Source organism: Aedes aegypti, chromosome 3 (assembly GCF_002204515.2).
Source record: "Aedes aegypti strain LVP_AGWG chromosome 3, AaegL5.0 Primary Assembly, whole genome shotgun sequence".
NCBI classification, from domain to species: Eukaryota; Metazoa; Arthropoda; class Insecta; order Diptera; family Culicidae; genus Aedes; species Aedes aegypti.
The window spans coordinates 404,518,284-404,539,014 of NC_035109.1; the positions used below are offsets into that span (position 1 = coordinate 404,518,284).

General features: G+C 36.3%; 1 protein-coding gene across 16 annotated transcripts in view; it reads left to right on the forward strand.

Annotated features, from left to right (window-relative positions):
* The window catches only part of LOC5566699 (plasma membrane calcium-transporting ATPase 1), a 277,219-nt gene that overhangs the window by 126,062 nt on the left and 130,426 nt on the right, over window positions 1–20,731 (forward strand). The window contains exon 1 of one of the 16 annotated variants that reach the window (XM_021855712.1): window positions 17,252–17,271. The exons of 14 other annotated variants lie outside the window; for them this stretch is intronic. The gene's annotated coding sequence lies outside the window, so the exon portion shown is untranslated. Of the gene's footprint in view, window positions 1–17,251; window positions 17,272–17,640; window positions 17,662–20,731 lie in introns of those variants that run through there. One more of the 16 variants, XM_021855702.1, reaches the window with a different exon arrangement.

Below are 20,731 nucleotides of genomic sequence, written 5' to 3' on the forward strand. Positions count from 1 at the left end.
AGTAGTACTGATTTGGTTTTTCAGAAATTTAATCGATTATGTTTGCTAAGGGGCGCGCCTTCGCTGAAATGTAAATTTCTATGAAGGGTGTAAATAGCGGGACCTTTTCATCATAGTCGATTTGTATTAATATTTGAGGAATCAAAACAAGAACTGTACAGAAATCTATACTTCATTACCTATCAATGAAAATGGAGTAATGCGACATGCACTATACACTAAGGATACGGGTAATGCCACAATACATCTAAATACTGGTCGCAGTGGCGCATCCGAACAGGAAAAAAAAGGTTTACCTTTAGTCTAACTATCGTCGAGAGTAGCATTTTGTCGTTAATACAAAAGTGATTGAATAATTGAAAAAGTATCAGTCATTTGACCAATATTCCATATACGCAATCCCACTTTTGACGCCTCAGTCAACTCGTCTTCCCATAGATTTGCTTGAAGAATATTATTAAGCTGGAAGTCACAATAAGCCAATTGGCCATAAGTAGAGATACCGACACCTAAAAATCACTTTGCCATAAAGGGTTTGCTCAAACAAATTTTTTCCTTCCGTTTTATTCCTAATTTCCGCATCAAAAATCTTACCCACGTCCATAAACTGCAAGACACGTAATTCAAAGAAAGATACCGAGTACTCTCTCCGAATGCTTCCATCAGGTGGAGATCAGCAGTTCATTACGAAGAACGGTGACATTTCAAAAGAATAATAAATAATTAAAACATTATGTTCACATCGTGGAGCAATAAAATAACTTTTTTAGTAGTTTTTTCAAAGAATGATGACATTTTCAAAGAATAATAAATTCACTAGAGATAAACAGTTCAGGCAATGTACAAAAACCTACATCTTAAACTAAACGTAATTCGACCAAAATAATTGTTTCAAAGCAATTCGACCAAATGTCCATTCGACCAAATGTCCTTTCGACCAAATGTACTTTCGACCAAATGTCATTCGACCAAACGTCATTCGACCAAATGTCATTCGACGAAATGTCCTAAAGCCGGATACGCAAAAGGAATCTATGACATTTGGTCGAATGATGTTTGGTCGAATGACATTTAGTCGAAAGTACATTTGGTCGAAAAGAATTTAATTGCTTTAAGAAGCATAATATATTTTGAATCTATGACATGAATTCTACTGCAAAATCTGTTATTCATCCGAGGTCATTAACACTGTCAGCGAAACCATATATATGCTTAAGGAATGTTATTAAGCTGGAAGTCACCATAAGTCAATTGGCCATAAGTAAAGTTCCCGACACTAACATTACCTTCGCCATAAAGGTTTTCCTTAAAGCAAACATTTCCTGCCATTTTAATGGATCATTAAAATAACCAAAACGTTTTGATGCGGTGAGTGCCAAAAGAGTTACCTTCAATGGTCCATTCTGATTTCCGCATTCAAAACGTAGTGGACGTGGTTAAGAGTCCGTGAGCTGCAAGACCCGGAATTCAAAGAAAAATCCCGAGCACTCTCCGAATGCTTCCATCAGATGAGCCGATCTTCATTACGAAGAACGATGCCATTTCAAAAGAATAATATATAGGGTGTCGGTGCCATTAGTGGACTACCTAAGCTATAAAAAATCATAACAAAATAACGAAAAGCCTTAACCGAGATCTTTTGGCGTCAACAGAAAGATTTCACCTCTACAATTTGGGAAAAATATAAAAAGAGTGATAAAACTAATTTTTTTTAACATAAAATCGCTTGAGCCACTATTGGTACACGTGTTCCAGTAGTTGCGCTAGTGCTCCAGTAGTAGACGTTCGGGAATGATACAAGAAATTTGAAACAAAATGGTAAATTTTTACATAGGTTTAACATTTTTCCCTCGGAACAGCAATATATATCTTTCGAATGAAGCATAAAGATCATCTCTAGGGCTTTTCTTCATTTTTATACATCCATTTCAAAAACTGGTTCCATCCGTTCATCCACTATTGGAACACGACGGCAACTACTGGTGCAAGGGAGCAAATTTTTTGCATAAACTTAATTATTTATATGACTTTTTGATAAAATAAAAAGCTGAAATTTGGCAAATCGACTAAACTAGAGACGATCTATCCACCAAAAATAGCAAATGTCGTTTTTATCGAAAAATGTTCGTTTTATTCCATAGTCCAATCTACTGGTACATTACAACCATTGGTACCGGCACCCTAAAGAGAATATTATGTTCACATCGTTGAGTAATAAAATAACTTGTTGAGCTGTTTTTCAAAAAATGATAATAGGGTAAAAGCACCGGTTTTGGCCAGCCTAAGAAAAAACGTCAATAAAACTTATATGGAGGCCCTATTTATACTAAAAATATGTCAAATGCAAGCTTTCAATCCATATTATGTATGTAAAATATCTAAACTAAGATAAAATCATTTTTTCGCTTTGAAAATCTTGTTGGTCAATGTAGGCCACCAGAACCAGTTTCGGCCAGGGCTTTAGTTTCGGTTCCTGAATTGGCCAATCACAATGATTTGTTATGAGAATGGTCAAATTAGGAGTACCCTGGCCAAATTAGGTGTATAGGAGTTAAAATTATATACTAATCCAGAATATGTAATTTGATCCAAAATATGTAAAAAATCTAGATACCTCAAACCTCCAATTGTTTTATGCTGACTCTGATCAATTACGAGAAAGCATCATTAGTTAGAAGTAAAACTTTATGGAAAATTCAGTAAAATTTACATGTTTCCCAAGCCCATAAAAAATACACCAAGGCTAGTAAAAACAAAGTTATTGCCCATCAAACAGCGTACCGAGACAGCAATCAATTACTCTCCCTCTCCAAAACCTTAAGCTTCGGAGATGAATCGATTGATTAAAAGCCACTTCAAACAGTGGTGTCAATGTGCCAACGAGTTGATTGAATTGGCGAATCAGTTGACTTGGAAACGATATTGAATTGCGCGGGCTTGCACCGCGTTGACAGTCAGGTAACACAATCAGATTAGCCCCTGTCGAACGATGATAACGTTTCAAAGCTGATGTTGTCGCCAGCCAGCCAGCAAACAGACATTTTACCCTCGACATAAAAGCAACATCTCAGTAAAGTGTAACTTTCGTTCCACTTGGCCGAGGGTACTGATTATAGACGGCATTCACGTGTACAGTGTTGGACAATGAATTTGTTACTTCTTCAATTTTGAATACCAAATGATCAACGTTAATAGAGGGATTTAAAAGAAATTTTCAAAGACTTCATTGAAGATACCAACAAATTGTAGATAAACAAGTTTGGTAAATACAGCTTTCATATTTTAGATAAATCGTTTTTTTTTGTTAATAAATTCACGATAGTCAAACCGTTAATATTTTTGAATTCGTTATTAGAAAAATCACTCAATGTATTTGAAGTTCTGAGAACATTTCATGTCCAATACTGTACGTCAGTAACTGTTGCTCAGTAACGACAACGACGATGATGGTGGTTCGAGTAAAACGACTCGTTCCGGGCTTCTGCCCGTTTTTATAGTGTTTGTTTTACATTTTTACTAGTATCCTGGCAAGGATCAACAAAAGCAATCTCCAGCTCAGAAAATTAGCAAAGTGAGAAATAAGGCAAATTCAAAAAAGTTGCTCCGTCTGGGATGGGTAATTTGAGGCTTCAGGCTGAGCAAAAGAAGACATTACTGAAAATACTTTCAGTTTTTACGTGTGTTGAAATGAATTACGAAAAGAACTTTAGCAGACAGCTCCGCACGGTTGCCACGCTTGAGAATCAGATTTGAAAACAAAATCGAACCGAAACAGTTCGGATTCGAAGATTATTCCAAACCAATCCTAGCATAAAGATACCGCACCCCGGGTTTCTGCTAATTGGAGAACGTCATTCTTCATCCAGTTTCGTGACTGGCTCGGCACGCATTCTCGATTTAAAAATCCATTAGCGGAACGGCGGGGCAACCTTCGGCGAGCCCAGTCGGAAATTCAGCGGAAATAGATAATGAATTTTGTCTGAACTTCACGGATCGGAAAACTTTGCACCAAAGTTCACAATTGGCGATAATTTAGCACCCGATTCGGGTGGCGTCCACTGAGCTATGAATAATGATACACGAGCAGTGTTGGGAAAACAAAAACACCTTCATCATCATCATCGTCATCATCTGCGGTAAGGGTAATGGGAGGGATTTGCTAAACACGTGGAGGGGGTTTGAAAATTTTCAATTCACTAACCCTCTGTCTGTGCCGAAAAATGAAGGAACGTTTTCTGTGCTAATCATATAGACCCCACATTCAAATCATGATAACGTAGGATGCTTCATCGTAGATAGCGGAATGAAGAAATTCTGAATGCCAATATGTCAGAAAATGTTTTATATAAAAATATACTCTCTACGAGAGAGTGCTGCCAAAGATGAACAGACGTAACACTAGCAAAATTTCCATCGACCACTCATATAACGATCAATTTTAATTAGCTTACATTGTGCGTTTTACACAGCGTATTCTGCGACATTCAATAGATATCGAAAGGCTCTTTTCCTACTGAATTAGCAAAATGCTTAGTTCTGTCTAGTTTGGGTAGTGGCTACGGTTATGACTCCAAGGCACAGACAACGTATTAATTTAAAGAAAATTGCTGTAAAGTCGGTTTCAGCGGTCATGGTCTATTCTTAATATTGACAGTAAAATAAACCAAACCAAAATTTTGCATCTCCACCGGGGCGTTCTAAATTGGATATTCGAACAGTTTTAGTACAAAAAAATAAAACTGTCATACGGTTTTGTTTCATTCTGCGCAACAATTGGAACGGCAACCAGGCTAATCTAAATTTTGTGAACACTACAAAAGCAAATTGAAATTTTCTGTATAGAGACGAATGCCCCTTCTGGGTAAAGTCTCTCTAAACAAAAAAAAATGAAATTTGCTCTGTTCGGCGTCGTTTGCGCTGAAGATGTGATTCTGGTGTTGATTTCAGAATCGATGTTGTGGGCGGTAACGTATGCTGTGCTGTATCTTCGGTTTTGTAGAAAAGCGTTAACTTTGCTGCCATAGTACATTTCTCGCATAACTTATTATCTCGCCCCAGAAGCCATTGGTAGCCGAACAAGTAGCTCGTTATGTTTTAGCAAATCAATGGACCAAGATAAATATTATCACCACTAGGAGGGATCTATGACATTTGGTTGAATGACATTTAGTCGAATGACATTTGGTCGAAAGTACGTTTGGTCGAATGGACATTTCGTCGAATGTACATTTGGTCGAAAAGGTTTAATTGCAACATAAATCATATTACATTTGGTCGAACCGAAATTTCGTGGAATCTAAATAGTGAGGAAACAAAGTTTTGCGTTTAGTCTTATTATTGTCGAGAGAAGTATTTTGTTGCTAATTCACAGAGTGATTGAATAATTACATTTAACCATCAATTGATATGCGGTTATCAAATTTGTTTATTCAATTTGATTGGCCCTACTCTTCTAACATATCCCAGACAACCAGAAGTCGCATGAAAGTTCACGCAATAACTCGTTTATTCATGCAAACTACATCAAAACCGCAAAACACGGTGGATAAAATCGTCAGATTGATGAGTTTCCTCGCATAAAACGCTTTTTTCTGAGTTCATTTGTACATTTTGTTTCGTTCCGTACACTTGTACAAAGTAAGTCGAATCATTCCGTAGCAGCTGTCAAATCAACATTTGTTATCATAGGATAAGTCGCATAAGATCCCAGTTTAGTTCGGTAGAAAATTTACACTCTCGCATTGTATGCTATTATTCATCATTTTGGTTGTCTGGGATTGATCAACCTCTTGCGTTTTGACGTTTCGTGCTACTTTTTCATTTTGGCATGTTCTGCGAGTTAAGATGAGCTTATCTTAAATAGAAGCAAGCCGACTTTTTCACCTTAGTCAACTCATTTTCCATTATCTTATACATAGAATACGCACAATTATCTTGTTCTATTATTCGAATCTATGACATTTGGTCGAATGACATTTAGTCGAAAGTACATTTGGTCGAATGGACATTTCGTCGAATGGACATTTGGTCGAAAATAATTTAATTCCTATAAGAAGAATATAACATTTGGTCGAACGGACATTTAATCGAAAATTTCTTCGAATAGGATTTTTTCTGATTATTTTACAGCGTGACATTTTGATTTAAAACACAGCGTGTTCTAAATTGAAAGCGTGTATGGTAGGTGCTATTACTGGGAGTTGTATATGCTAGAACAACATGATAAAGTGCAAGGAATCTACATTGGTACACTGGTATGCCTTGAAGAAACTTTAAGCCTTCAGTACGTGACGAGCGATATTTCGGGATTCAGTTGATCTTCCAGACTCACCCGCAAAATCGATTGACCCCTTGCGTTGTAGACGTACATGATGTCGTTTATTTTATTCCAGCTGATTATGCGAATTGGATGAATCGCGATAAACAGATATGAAATGGAAGCAAGTCAAAATCTTTATTTGAAGCCATTAAAATTTGCCTCTTTTTTCTACGTGTAAAAGTGAATTATATGCAGACAACTCTAGGTGATCAATTTATTCTATGCCTATCAGGTTTTTTCTTACGAACGGTCGTAGGCAGTAAAATTTTATACTTAATGAAGAATTCGAGCACTCACACTGGAAGTTGTTATTGAATAAAGATCAGCAGTTATATATGAAGAACGATAGCATTTTGAAAGATTAATAAACTGAACAATGTTAAAAATTCTAATAACTGAGCGACAAAAATATTTGGGAGGATTATTCAAAAGAATGATGATATTCTGATAGAATAATAAATTCAACAGTCCTTGATTACCTTTGACCTTCTACCCGCTTTCCAATAAACAATATTGATGAATAAGAAAGTTTACAAGAATAATGTATACTACACACTTAGAATTTATCACAGATTTCTGTGAAATTTCACCGAATTCTCAACAGCAGATATTTCGGGGAACCATTCGGTGATTTTTTATTTCACTGAACGATCTGTAAACCTTGAAGAAGTTCATCTGTCAAAAGTACCGAAGTGTTCGGTGATTTTGTACAAATGTACTGTGAAAGTGTTGTTTACTTTTCGATGTTTCACCGAACAATTCGGTATTGTTCCACAAATTTACGGTGATTTATTGATTGTTCATGCCAAAAATTCACCGGACGATTCGTTGTATGTTTACAGGGGTCCTGTGAAAATATGAAAGGTTTTCTTTCGGATTTCCGGTGATCTGCCCTTTATTCCTATAATTTCGAAACAGCACCATCATTCGAAATTATGAATGACGCGCATGTAGTAAAACGCCTCATTGGGTTTGAAAATTAAAACAACTCTATTTTCTACTGTTCATTTTTATTCAAATTCAAAAAATATGAAGTTCATAATTACGACAATACTAACCTCTTCGTCAGACTTGTTTTGGAAGTACTAACCCTTGTCTTAACTACCTATATTTAAAACTGTAACACTGTTTTTCACTGAATTAAACAAGTTTTAATTCTGGATCAGCGCTGCAGCTGTCAATATGGCCGATTATTGATTTCACACATTTTTGGTGAATTTGGTGAAATGCTCCAGCTTCACCGAACTACATACACTACTTTCACAGAATTTTGTAACTTTTCCGCCTTTACAGAACATTCGGTGAATTTTTGACAGTTCAGTTGAAAACATTTGCGTTTCACAGAAAGATTCGTAAAATAATATTTCACAGCTTAAGATCTGTGAATTATTTCACCGAATTCTGCGATTGATTCTAAGTGTGTATTCAGTCACTAGAACATATATTAATCACGTTGTAGAGCGTAGGTACTAATAATCATGTAAATAGATTCGTTATTGTCTTATGAAAGAAGTATGTTTGCCCAAATTAACCGTAAAATACAACATTGCGCAACAAATCTAGTTTGGTTCAATATCAGTTGAACCAAACGATGTTTCGAACAATCATTTCAAAATAATCTTTCGACGAAAAAGCTTTAAAGCCATTCGACCAAATGTCCTTTCGACCAAATGTAATTTCGACCTAATGTAATTCGACCAAACGTCATTCGACCAAATGTCTTTCGACCAAATGTCCTAAAGCCCTATTATTCAAAGTTTCTGCCGCAAACTCTGTTTTTCTCCCGAGGTCATCAACACCGCCAGCAAAGCCATATTAGATTGAAAAATAACATTAAGCTGAAAGTTAAAGTAATAAGACACTTCGCCATATAGATTTTTCTTAGAACAGCGGTTTTCATATCGTGCTCCGCGGAGCACTTGGTGCTCCGCGAAGCTTTGGCAGGTGCTCCGCGACAGTTATGAAAATTTGTGCCAATGATTGGAAATATCTCAACTTTCTGCTATAAAATACGCTTTCAACTATATTATACCAAGCTAAATCTACATTTTTCGAGAGTAAAAACAAACAATCGCGCAAAACATTTGTTCGATTATTAACTGTCAGTTACGACCCATCAATTGAATTTTCATTTAAGATAACTGTTTTGTTCTGTAAATTTGTTTTAATTCCTCTTTACCATTTGATGTTTTCGACGTTTCGGTGGAAAAACACAGTTTTTCCGAGCCTTATATACAAGGTGCCAAAATCTCGATCATGGGTGAACTTATTTTTCCGATATTTTATGAAAACTTTCAGCAATTGAGCTAAAATTTCGAAACTGGAAGGATAACATTATTTTCCAAGTGAAATTTTTTCATTTAAATTATGTCTGTGACAGTTTCAACTGATTTTTTTTTAATTCGAAATGGAAAACAACCCTTAAATCTGAAGAAATAAACTTTTCACCAATAGAATATTTGGAAACATTCAGGGTGTGAAAGTTTTGTTTTGTTGCTTATCCTCGTCGACAATCTGAAGTACACGCAACCTCGATTTTAATCGAAATATTGGCATAGTGATACAAAAATAAGAATTTTTTCACGAGTTTGATTATTATTATGAATATTTTCAAGACTACTGAACTTGTGGTTAATCCATTGAGACACAAAAGGCTTTAAAAAATATTTAATTACAGAAACTCCCTCAGTTCTTCAAATTTAACAATGAAAGTAGGAAAATATCCAAACAAGAGCAATTCTGTCGTTATATAGTCGTGAATTTTTGAATATCTGTGTGTTTCTTTTTTGACAATTTTTGATATTTTCCGACTCTGTATCTGACGAAAAACCTAATAATCTTATATTTAGATATGGTTAAATCTTTTCTTAATCTAATAAATCAAATTTTTTTTGATAACAAATAAGGGGCTCAAATACAAAGGGATGTAAATGACATTTTGGTCGGTTTTGAGTTAAGTATGCTGAAGAATTCCACTGTTTCCTAGCTTTTAAAATGCTTGATCCGTCCAACAGAAAAAATAACGTTATTCGTTGAACTTTGACTTGTTTTATTTTGGTTTCCATAAAATTTGTATCGACATAAAAATTGTTGAAAAATTTTCAAACCCGTTTCTTTTAACCCGTATAGGCCTGAGTGAAAGCAAAAATACTAAAACCCTTACCGCTCAGCGAATTGTTCATGGATTCAAATGATTTTTTGTCAGTATACTGGCACACATATCTAGTTTCTAGAAGTGGACAGAGGAACGCGGAAATATTCATGTGGCCGGAGTTATTCCGATGGATCACTGGGTCAGGTCGGGTGAGAAGGGTACTGTGCGTTTGTGCCCCTGGAGGTAGGCAAATTTCAAGTCACAGATTATTTCCGGAATCGGCTATAATGTAGCCACTATGGCGGAATTTTAAGAAAATTGCATCATGATTTATGCAAATTGAAATGATTGCCATTGCAAATAAATAAAGGTAACTTTGTATGTCCCAAAAAATAGCCCTTTTTTACCCGACTTGACCCAGTGACCCACCGGAATAAATCTGGCCACAGGAATATTTCCGAGTTCCTCTGGCCACTTCTAGAAACTAGATATGGGGGCCAGTGAACTGTCAAAAAATCACTTGAATCCGTTGAGAATTCGCTGAGCGGTGAGGGTTTCAGTATTTTTGCTTTCACTCAGGCCTATACGGGTTAAGCAAATGTTTGTCTCTTCAAACCTCCTCAAAGTAAATTTAAAAATAATGATTGAATGACCAATATAAATCGTACTTTACGATTTTCGTAACAATTATAGGGTCAATTAAGGCATGTAAAAAATCCAGATTTCAAACGGAGTGATGATGAAGAGCAGGTGCTCCGCAGAACCATTTTATTTTGAAAAGTGCTCCGCAAGCCAAAATGGCTGAAAACCCCTGTCTTAGAACAAATTTTTCCTACGTTTCAAGTCTGATTTCCGCATTCAGAAATTTTACCCATGTCCGTTAACTGCAAGGTCCGGAATTAAAAGAAAGATCCCGAGTATTCTCTCCGAATGCTTCCATCAGATGAAGAGCAGCAATTCATTACGAAGAACATCATGTTCACATATTTGAGTAATAAAACAGCTTGTTGAATAGTTTTTCAAAGAATGATGATATTTGAAAAGAATAATAAACTCACTATAGCTAAATATTTCAGACAAAGTACAAAACTTAGAAAACGATAATCATTTTTACCAAATAATCTTTCAATAAACCATTTTAAAATAAGCTTTCGACCAAGTATCCGTCAACTAAACGTCATTCGACCAAATGTCCAATCGACCAATCGTCTTTCGACCAAATGTCTTTCGACGAAATGTCTTAAAGCCACTAGGAGATAGAGGAGTATCTTCTATGCATCGCAGCATTATCAATTAACATGTATAAATTCGTTTGCCCAATAACAAGCAGCTACACACAGGGTTACCAATGGATTGTATGGCGAAATCAGAAATTAATCGAGATTTGCCCCAATAGTTCCTCCTGCGTCACTGTTGAAAACACTGTAGGATTCAACAAAGTTCTCCAGGGGGAATCTTAAGAGTGATTACTCAAGGAATCAATGGAAAATTCCTGGGGTAGGATTTCCTAGAAAAATCCTTAGAATAATTTCTTTAGCGATTATTTCGTACGGTTTTCGAAGGAATTTCTGTGGTAATGGATTAAAGAATAACAGAAATAACAGAAAACGGTGGAAGAATCTCTTGAGGAAATTTATTAAACTTTCCTCTAAAAATTACTGGAGGACTTCCTGATAGAATCCCTGCAAGAGTGGGTGGATGAGTTTCTTGAGGATTTTTTAGCGGAATCCTTGGATGATCTCCTATATGTACTTCTGAAGACATCTTCAACGAGTCACCTAAAGAGATTTCCTAAAGGAATCCCAAGAGGATGAACTATGTGAAACGCAGGAACAATTTCTGGAAAAAAATTATTGAAGACTTCCTGAGCAAATACAATGACTCGGGAAATTCCCAAATAATTAACTAGAGGATTTAATATGGAAATTTCAAAAGTAGTTCTTGGAGAAAACTTTGCAGGTACTTTTGAAGGAATCTCAAGAACTTCAGAAGGTACAAACTTCAGAAGGATCAAAGAAGTAACAGCTTCAAGATTTCCTGGCAGAATTCTTTAAGTGTAACTTCTGGTAGGCAATCGTTAAACGTTAATTTAAGATTAATAGCCGAGACTGTGATATGGTAAAAATATACAAAATAAAACGGGTTTCGGTTCGGGTATGTAGTCTGTAGTTCAAGAACCTTTCGAAGAAATCCTGATGGATTCCATGGAGGAAACTGGACGGATTTCAGGAAAAATCCCAGGAAAAATATCCTGATTTGTGGAGGAATTTATGGAGGAATGTTTGGAGTCATTCCTGATAAAAAATAACAGGAAATCGTGGAGAAGTTCCTGTGCAAAATCCTGAAAAAATTCAAAGATAAATTTCTTAAAAATACCATAGAAGATATACAGGAGCGGTATCTGGAGGGGGTAAACTACTGAAAAAATCTAAACATAAACATTTTCTAAGAACTCTTGGAAGCATGTTTGGTCAAATTTCTAGAGGAATCACCTGCTGCATTCCTGGAGGATTCCTTGGTACTATTTTTGGAGCAATGTCTGGTGCAATTTTCAAAAGAATCCATGGAAAAATTCATGTTGGAATTCCTGGTGCAACTCCTGTGGAAGGTTGGTTGACAAAACGTCGAAAGACAAAATGTCGAATGCCAAAATGTCGAAAGGACAAAATGTCGAAAGGGCAAAAGGTCGAAAAGACAGAACGTCGATAGACAAAATGCCAAAACACAAAATTCCGAATGCCAAAACGTCGAACGGAAAAAATGTAAAAAATACGTGTAATGTCTAACAAAATGTCGACTTATTCGAATAATACGAAACACGATGAAAACCGAAAAATTGTAAATACAGTATTGGACAGAATAAAGTAAAAATTGGCCATTTTTCATCCAAGTGGGCCGATTGATGACAAATTTTCACCGCAGCTCAGAAATAACATGAATTTCGCTTAATAGGAAAATTACAATATTTAAAACACAATTTTGAAGCGAAAACCAGGTTGAAATATTTTGAAAACAATCAGTTTTACTCAAAAATCTTATTCTACAAACTTGTGTGGCTTATATCAAAATGCTACTTTTAGTCAACCATTGAAAGGAGGATGCAAAGGAAATGTTTTAAATTAAAATTATCAATTGATGCTTGTTTTGTTCTTACTAGTTGGTATTGATACAAAATGACTACAAACATTCTTTACACAAAAGGTCAAAGCTATCAAAAGTATAGAAGTCTATTTAATAGAACATATTTAAAAACTTGCTGGATATTCTGAAGAAGGATTTCTGTTACCGAAGAACGAAAAAAATAGAATTAATTATTCCTATTTAAGAGAAGAACGAGCAAATTTTTAAAGAATAAAGAATTCACTTTTCGTCAAAACTCCAGTTGTTAATTTGATGCAATTTATAACACTAATTATATTTGGTGGAATCCTTATGTGAATTGCTGTAGAAATTCTTAAGTGACTTCTTGCAAAAATAACATGCGAGATTCCTGGAGAAATCTCTGGTAGTTTTCCTGGAAGAATTCCTGAAGGAATTACTAGCGAATTTTCTCGAGGAATTTTTGGCGAAACTCCTGGAAAAACTACTGGCGGAATTCCTAGAGAAATTACTGACAGAACTCCGTAAGGAATTACTGGCAGAACTAATGGAGGTATTTCTGGTGGAGCTTCTGAATTACTGGAATCCATGTAGAAGTTCTCTCATTTTTTGTCAAAAAGAACTTAGAGAAACTCCATGAGAAACACGTTAAGTGGTTCATGGAGAAATTCCTGAGGAAATCCTTGGAAAAACTCCACGGAATTCAGAAAACCTCTGGAAGAGTCTCTAGAAGAAATCCTTGAAGAAATTTTTGGAAATGTCAAAGTATTGAATCTATGGAGGCATCACTGGAATTCTTGCAGTTTTCGAAAATAAATCTCTTTATTATTCAGCGTTGAAAATCCCTAGAGCATTTCTTTGAAAAATTCCTGAAGGCGTTCAAATAATTCTGTAGAGGAATTCCTGAAAAAATGCTGGAACCCTAGGGAGTTCCTTTGGGATTTCTCGGGAGCATTCCTAGAAAAGTCACAGGTGTATCCTTTTTGCAAATATCTGATATATTTCATGGCGAAGTTTTTGAAGAAATTCTCTGAAAGATTTCCTGTTGAAATGTTCCTAAGAAATTCGTTGAAAACTCGCTGCAGGAGTTTCTGGAGTAATTTCTGAGAAAATCCTAGGACAAATTCCTAAAAAGAATTCATGGAAGAATCCATAGAAAAGTTGCACAAAAAATCTTGGAGGAATCCCTCGAGGATCTCGGAACGAATGCCATGAAGAATTCTAGGAGGAATTTCTGGCTGAATCCTTGAAGAAATTTCTAGAAATTGAATTCAGATATTTGTCCAGGCGAAAACTTCGAATGAATTACTGAAATGCTTGAATTATTTCGAGAAATCTCTGCAGGAGTTTCGAAAGGAAATCTGTGGAGGAATCCCTTTGAAAATTCTTTGTATGAATCTTTGGAAGAGTTACTGGAGGTTTCGTTAGAAGAATTTTTGATAAATATCTGAATTGTTTCCTTACGAAAACTTTCAAGGAAATCCTTTTGTAATCCCTGAAGAAGTTTTCGAAAACCTGAAAAATGTTAATAGATATGTTAATAGAGAAACTCGTTTAGAAATCTCCAAAGGAACTCATGGAGGAATTTCTGAGGGAATGCCAAGGGCAAATTCCTGGAGGAATCCTTTTGAGGAATACTTTAGAGCAATTGCCAAATAGCGAAATTGCAGATGGAATTCTTGGAGAAATCTTCGGAGGAACTCTGAAGGAATTCTTGGATAAATTTCTGGAGTAGTCTCTGGAAGAACCCGTTGAGAAGTTTTTGGAAAAAAATCTAGGTGTAGGTGAAAGTTTGGAAAGAATTACTGAAATCTCAGGAGTAGTTTTCGAAATAATATCTGAATTATTTCTTGGTGAAATTTCTCTGGTTTTGTATTTTGCGCTTTACACAGTGTATTCTGCGCTTTTTCGCCTTTGGAGACTTTCAATAGATCGAAAGGCTCTTTTCTTACAGACCCCAGAACACAGACAAAGGGTCAAACCGCCAGTAATGACTATCAAAAACCCAAATCTGAGTTGATCCCCTTTCAATCGCCGTATGTATGAAATGACATATTGTGATTTGTGCTTTCGTCATGGTTCATTTCTCGCTTGTTGTCCATGAATGACGTACCTAGGCAGTGATTGTGAAAAAGAGAAAGGGCGATCGGAATTTGTGACGGGCCAGGAGAAGCAAAATTTATTCTGGGATACAATCGACATTCATGGACGTCAAATTCGTCGGCCTATTGAACTGTGTCGGGCAATTGAGAATTTAACTTTCAATCAAAGCACTATTAATAACACCCACCACGTGCGCTTTTTAATTACCCCCAGGTAGAGCTTCGATGACCCCAAAATCATGCTCTTTTCGCGAGAAACCAAACGACTGAACAGGTTCCATGTCTCCGCAAGCATTGATCGCGTGTCGCATTTTGTTTGATGGGGGAATTTTTGTCACCTCGAAGTCTAGAAAAGAAAAAAACACGACAAACGAAGACGACAACGCGACGGTGATAACCACTTCTCTAATTGGGAATCGCAATGTTTTATCGATAAATTATGAAACGTTTTCGTCCGTCCGTCCATCCGTCGTCTCAAGTGCGCGGAGAGTATACACGTTTGTTGAATTTTTAATGCCTTGGGATTCACCCGATGTGCATATGTATCCACTCCACTCCAATAACACTCTTGGTGCAGCTTCACCGTTGGAGACTAATTATAATGATTATCTAAAATTCTCATGCATATTGCAAAATTGTCACTGGATGGTTTGGTCGGCTCGTGTAAGGACAAGTAGTGTCACCTAAGTCTGGTGGCTTGCAATTGATCAAAACAAGTTAAGTTGTTACTTTGAAGTTGTGTCGATACTAATCCATTATCAAAGATAGATGTCATTATCAAACTGCCTTGGAGCTGTTCATCAATTACTGCTAAATTTTCTAATATTTTTGCAAACTCGTGCATTATATGGTTTCTGTTCAAATATTTTTACAAAGATTACTCAATCTCTGATCCGAACTGATGATTGAACTTTGAAAGCATTAGATTCTGAATGATCCTGAAAATGATAGATGGAAAATGTTGAAAACTAATATAAAACGAGCTCACCAGTATATGATAATATTGGACAGTTTCCTATCTCAAGAGCGGTTGCGCATTTAGCCATCTCCAGCACTACCTCGCTTGTGCTGTGTATGAAAAGCGAGCTTTCCTCAGAGTGCGTGTACGCATTACACGCATGCGACTGAACTTGGAGTAACTATTTGTTACTATATTAATACGTATTCGTGGTTCAACGGCTCTTGCTTTTGTTTTTCACTAATTCAGGAGTTCATAAACTGCTACTTATGTCCATGATTCTGCAAAAAAACATGTCCTGGATTCAATGAAAATCATATGCCGCCTATGATTCCTCAAATTTAATTTGATCAACTTCTGTTTCCAACAATTGTCAAAAATTACGCATACTTTTTGTAGGGGAAATCATCGATTTTTGATCTGCAAGAATGTTATAACAATTTTTGCATTTTGCATGGCTCGAAAACAAGTGATGATTCGAAAATTGGCGTTTTTTTCAGAAAGTCCTGGTACATCCCGAGCAACAGCTAGTTAAGAATCATGTTCCATTCCCTTGGCACCCACTCTTCACACATATTAATGTGATGTCATCTTCATCCGCCGATCAAAAACGATTCTCCACCCGCGCTTAGATTTTAATTCCGACTGATCATGATGATGAAGTGGCGTTTTGTTACCTTCCGTTGCAGAGCCAGGTACTAAACCATTAGCCTCTCTTACTCCCTATCAGCTAATATAGGTGGTAGCCAGTGATGAGCAAATGAACAGGGGTTTTGTTGGCTTCATGCAGCACACGCGTCACTTATTGTCTAGATCTGCGACCGGGTGAGTGGGAGCAAAATACACACCTTTAACCGGTAGAGGTAGCAGCACTGTAACTGGCGTGGGCTGCACAGTGGGACCACCCTTAGGACGAAATTCGAAAATAAGTTGTCATCATTCTCACTCTCTTGAACCTTTTCATGGATCAATTGTAATCTCATGAATGTAGAAATGTGAGTTTTATTCACGTCATTGTTGGATATTTATAGTAAGGACGTACGAAAAGATAATCGTATTCAGTCGAGGATGGATACTTTCAAACAAACTATTGAAGTGTTTTAGTTTCTTCTACTAATATCTTTTCACCGCGAGACAAAATGCAAAACTTGTTTTAAGTAAGACCCTTATTTTTCCTCCTTATTCATGGATTGCATTACCGTAACTCCCAGATCTTCTTCCTCCCTCACTAATATTTGCCCGTGCCGTGTTGATTGTGGAGATGCAGAGGTATTCTCGGTCTCTAGAAGCAACAATCATCACAAACTAACACTCCTTCCACGCGGACTCTAAACACTCGGCTAAGGAAGGCCTTAATTAAAATTTGCAATAGTCAAATCTACTTTTTTCATTCTCTTTATACTATAGTTGGCAATGTCTAATTGTATTTTCCATCATATATTTTATAAGATGATTTATGACCGCTTCATAGACCAAATGGAACCACTATGGGGGCTACCTGCTTGCCTGGCATGATTCCATTCAGCGTACGCTCTGTACCTCTAAAACTTAAAAGCAGACAAGTGGTCATAGGTACTCAGTAGTGGTTGATGATGTTACCGGCAGTCCGTGCGTCCATTCCGAGCATTACCCGTTCGGTGTGTGGGGCCAAACTAGATGGGAACATTGTTTGTGTTGCAACCTGCAGTCCGAGAGTGAGGTAAGGTCTCTCTGATGTGTGTGAACATTTTGATTGCACTGAGAGTTCAACCCCCAGCCGTAGTCTGTTGATGTTCTGAAAAAGGGGCGTTCTATTCTGCGAATGAAGTAGTTTGTCATTATATTTTTTTGTAAACGTGATGCACGCTTTGGTTTGCTCTCTGGTGACGATATTAAGTTGTTATCCGAAACATATTTCATTCGAGTCGTGAGTGAGGAATTTGAATAAACACTGTTCGTGAGGCCGGTCGAGGAGGTTTTAATTCTATCATATCATATCAACTGTGACTTAGTAGTGAAGCAATAACTGACTGGTTTTACCTTTCTTTTTCTCATTGCAGGTTCGTAAAGCTGAACATAGCTTTTGGTTAGCCGTATTCCGTGTCAACAGGTATTTTTATAATGTTTTTTCCACATAAGTAAATTAATCAAATTCAGAGCTAGTAGCACGTCGCTTTTTAGAAACTTGATCTCTGTTTTAATACAAGCCTTTATGTATAATGGAAGGTCGCTAAGGATTCTTTTTTAACTAAAGTGATCTTCAAAGTCACCAATCTAACAAAAGTTCTTTCAAGAAAATCCCCATGGGTTTATTTCACAGTTTTTTAAAAGCTTTTCCAGAAATCTCTACAAGAACTTCTCAAAGAGTTCAAACATTGATTTTTCATTATTTCTTCATATGAATTGCATTGTGAATTCATCTACGGTTTATATAAGAAATTGCTCGTTAACTTCTTTCAGAGATTCGATCATCATTAAGTTCCTCCAGAAATGTGTCTAGAAGTTACTTTAACATTTTATCCACTAATTACTCCTGTAGTCCGTCCAAACAATTCTTGAGTAATTTTTCAAGTTGAATCTCCAAGGATTCCTCGACATTTTTTTTTAATTCTGAGATATCTGCAGAACAAAAGATTAATGCACACTAGCGTCGCCTGGTGGGAAAATATAGAATCAAAAAGCTTGAACATTGAACAACTTTGCCAAAGACGTCATAATTCTAAATGCAAAACAAAAGTTTCATGCTCACTAGCGCCGCCTAGTGACTAAATCTCGAATCTCATGCATCAAATGAAGAAATTTCTTGACTTTCTGAACAGCTTTTCCGAAAACTCTATATTTCGGAATCACCTGGCCCCAGAAATATTTGCAAAACAAAAGTTTCATGCCCACTAGCGCTGCCTGGTGGTGAAGTCGGAGTTGGTGGTGTACTGGCTACCGCTTCTGATGCATAAGCAGATGGTCATGTCAATCAGATGTCAATCCCAGTCCCATCCCTTTCCTTGTACTTTGCAGTTGTAGCTTTCACTTCCTCCTATCTTCCACTCTTAGTCTATACACTTAAACTATTCGCTCATAGCAATCGCTAGAACCAGTGACGGACAAAGAAACCGTTTCTCTACGCTTCCATTCTTCCATCATTATAGCACACCTTTCCTTACGTCTGATACATAGGCTAACCAAAAGCAAGCTTTTCTGCCTTAAAATTACCTTACCCCTAAACTTTCCCGCACGAGCTAGCGTAGATGCAGGTGTATATCCGGTCTACTTTGGGCCAATTTCAATGCAACATTCAAGTATTTAAAGTAATTGTAACAGACCTGCAACTGTGAGCAATCTTTGACAATTAATTATTTTTTTGCATTTGTATGTCAGAGCCCTCTTTTAAAGCTTCCTCCCTCATTAATGCATGTTTCTAAAAAATATCATTTTTATTGGAAATTTGTTAACAGCTGATTGTCAAAAACGGTGACAAATATCAAAATATAAAGAAGTTATTGTGATTATGGTTTATTAAGGTATTTTATTTGTCAAAAATGATGGCACCGTTGATATTAGGGTTGGGTGACAAACGAGAAACGATTCCAAAACGTCGAAGTTACAAAGCGCCAAAAGGAGAGTATTGGAAAGAAACGAAAATTTCTTATAAGAATTATTCTTTTCCAAAAAAAATAAATAAATAATTCACTGTGTGCCAAAAGTTATTTATAGCATAGGGGAAGTGATGGTAAAATGAACAGAGGTGGTAAAATGAACACCGTGCCTTTTACCGAGAAAAATCAAATTTCAATGAATTTTTATCATGCACGGACGATTCTAATCACAATTCGGTGTGTTCGGGTTGATACGGAGGTCAATTGAAGTAAAAATTTCAACGAAAACTAAGAATTTAGAAAATCGCGTTTGAAAATTAGAACTGACGTAACTTTTCGCTCGGAGGTCTAAAGGATTTTCAGTGAGGTAAATATCGATATGATATGATGCCAATTCTGATATTTTTAAATTTCTTTTTGAATGGGTTACAATCCTTAAAGGATATATTTTCGGATATGCAATGAAAATTTTCAAAAAATATTTGTTTCGCTCACGTTTTATGCACGATGTTCATTTTACCACCAACAGATGTTCATTTTACCCACATAGTACAGGTAAAATGAACATTTGGATCGTTTTTGCTAACGATAAAAATATGTGAAAATTTAGCAATTTTATTCTGAATTAGTGTCGCTGCTTTAGATAACATTCCTACCTTTGATGTTGTGCGATAGAACTACAGAAATTCCTCGTTTTTCTATCTAAAACAAGATGATATCCTTAAGGTGTTCATTTTACCACCCCTTCCCCTAGTCAATCAAGCACTATGAGAAAACGGAAACCTGGAAAATAATTTCAAATCCCTGTTGAAAATTTACTGCTTTCGACGTTTTGTCCATTCGACCTTTTGATCCTTTTGACGTTTTTTCTGCAACAGAAAGCATTTCTATACGATGCATCTTGTGGCCAAACACCAGCTTAATAGTTTCCGAAAGCTCCCTGCCGAGATGAATCAAAAGTGCCAAGAATAGGAATTCATTTGTCACCCGTATTTTAGTAGGAAGTCCAACATTAGCTTCAAAACAAATAATTATCGGAACAATATAGCTCCAAAGAACAGCCTGTGTCTAAGAGATGGTAAAGTTTCATGAATTAAACAGCTGTAATAACTATAATTGTTGTTACATCATATTTCGAAAGAACAATTAATATTTGAAAGAAGGGTTAATTTGAGATAAATATATCAAAAGCATCAGTGCCAAAACTTATTCCGATAGCGCAACTCAAAAAAAAAAATGTTTCAAAGAAGACCAATCTCTGGGTAAATAATAATATTCTATTTGCAATATTTTTTTCCACTATCGGTAATCAATGAGTTTATTCAAGAGCATGGGATGTTTGAATGAATCATCATTTTATTTTGTACCAAATAATTCCAAAATAAGCCTGATGTTGTCAATGGAATTCAAAAGAAACGTAAAAACGAATGTCACATCAAGAAATCCTTGGTCTCAGACTCATTGTGCCGAACGACTATTATCCCAAACGACCATAATGCTAATCAACCGTTATGCCAAACGACTTTATGTCAAATGACCTACCTCAAGCTTCAAAAACTGCTCAATAGACTAAAAGGCTCCTGCCGA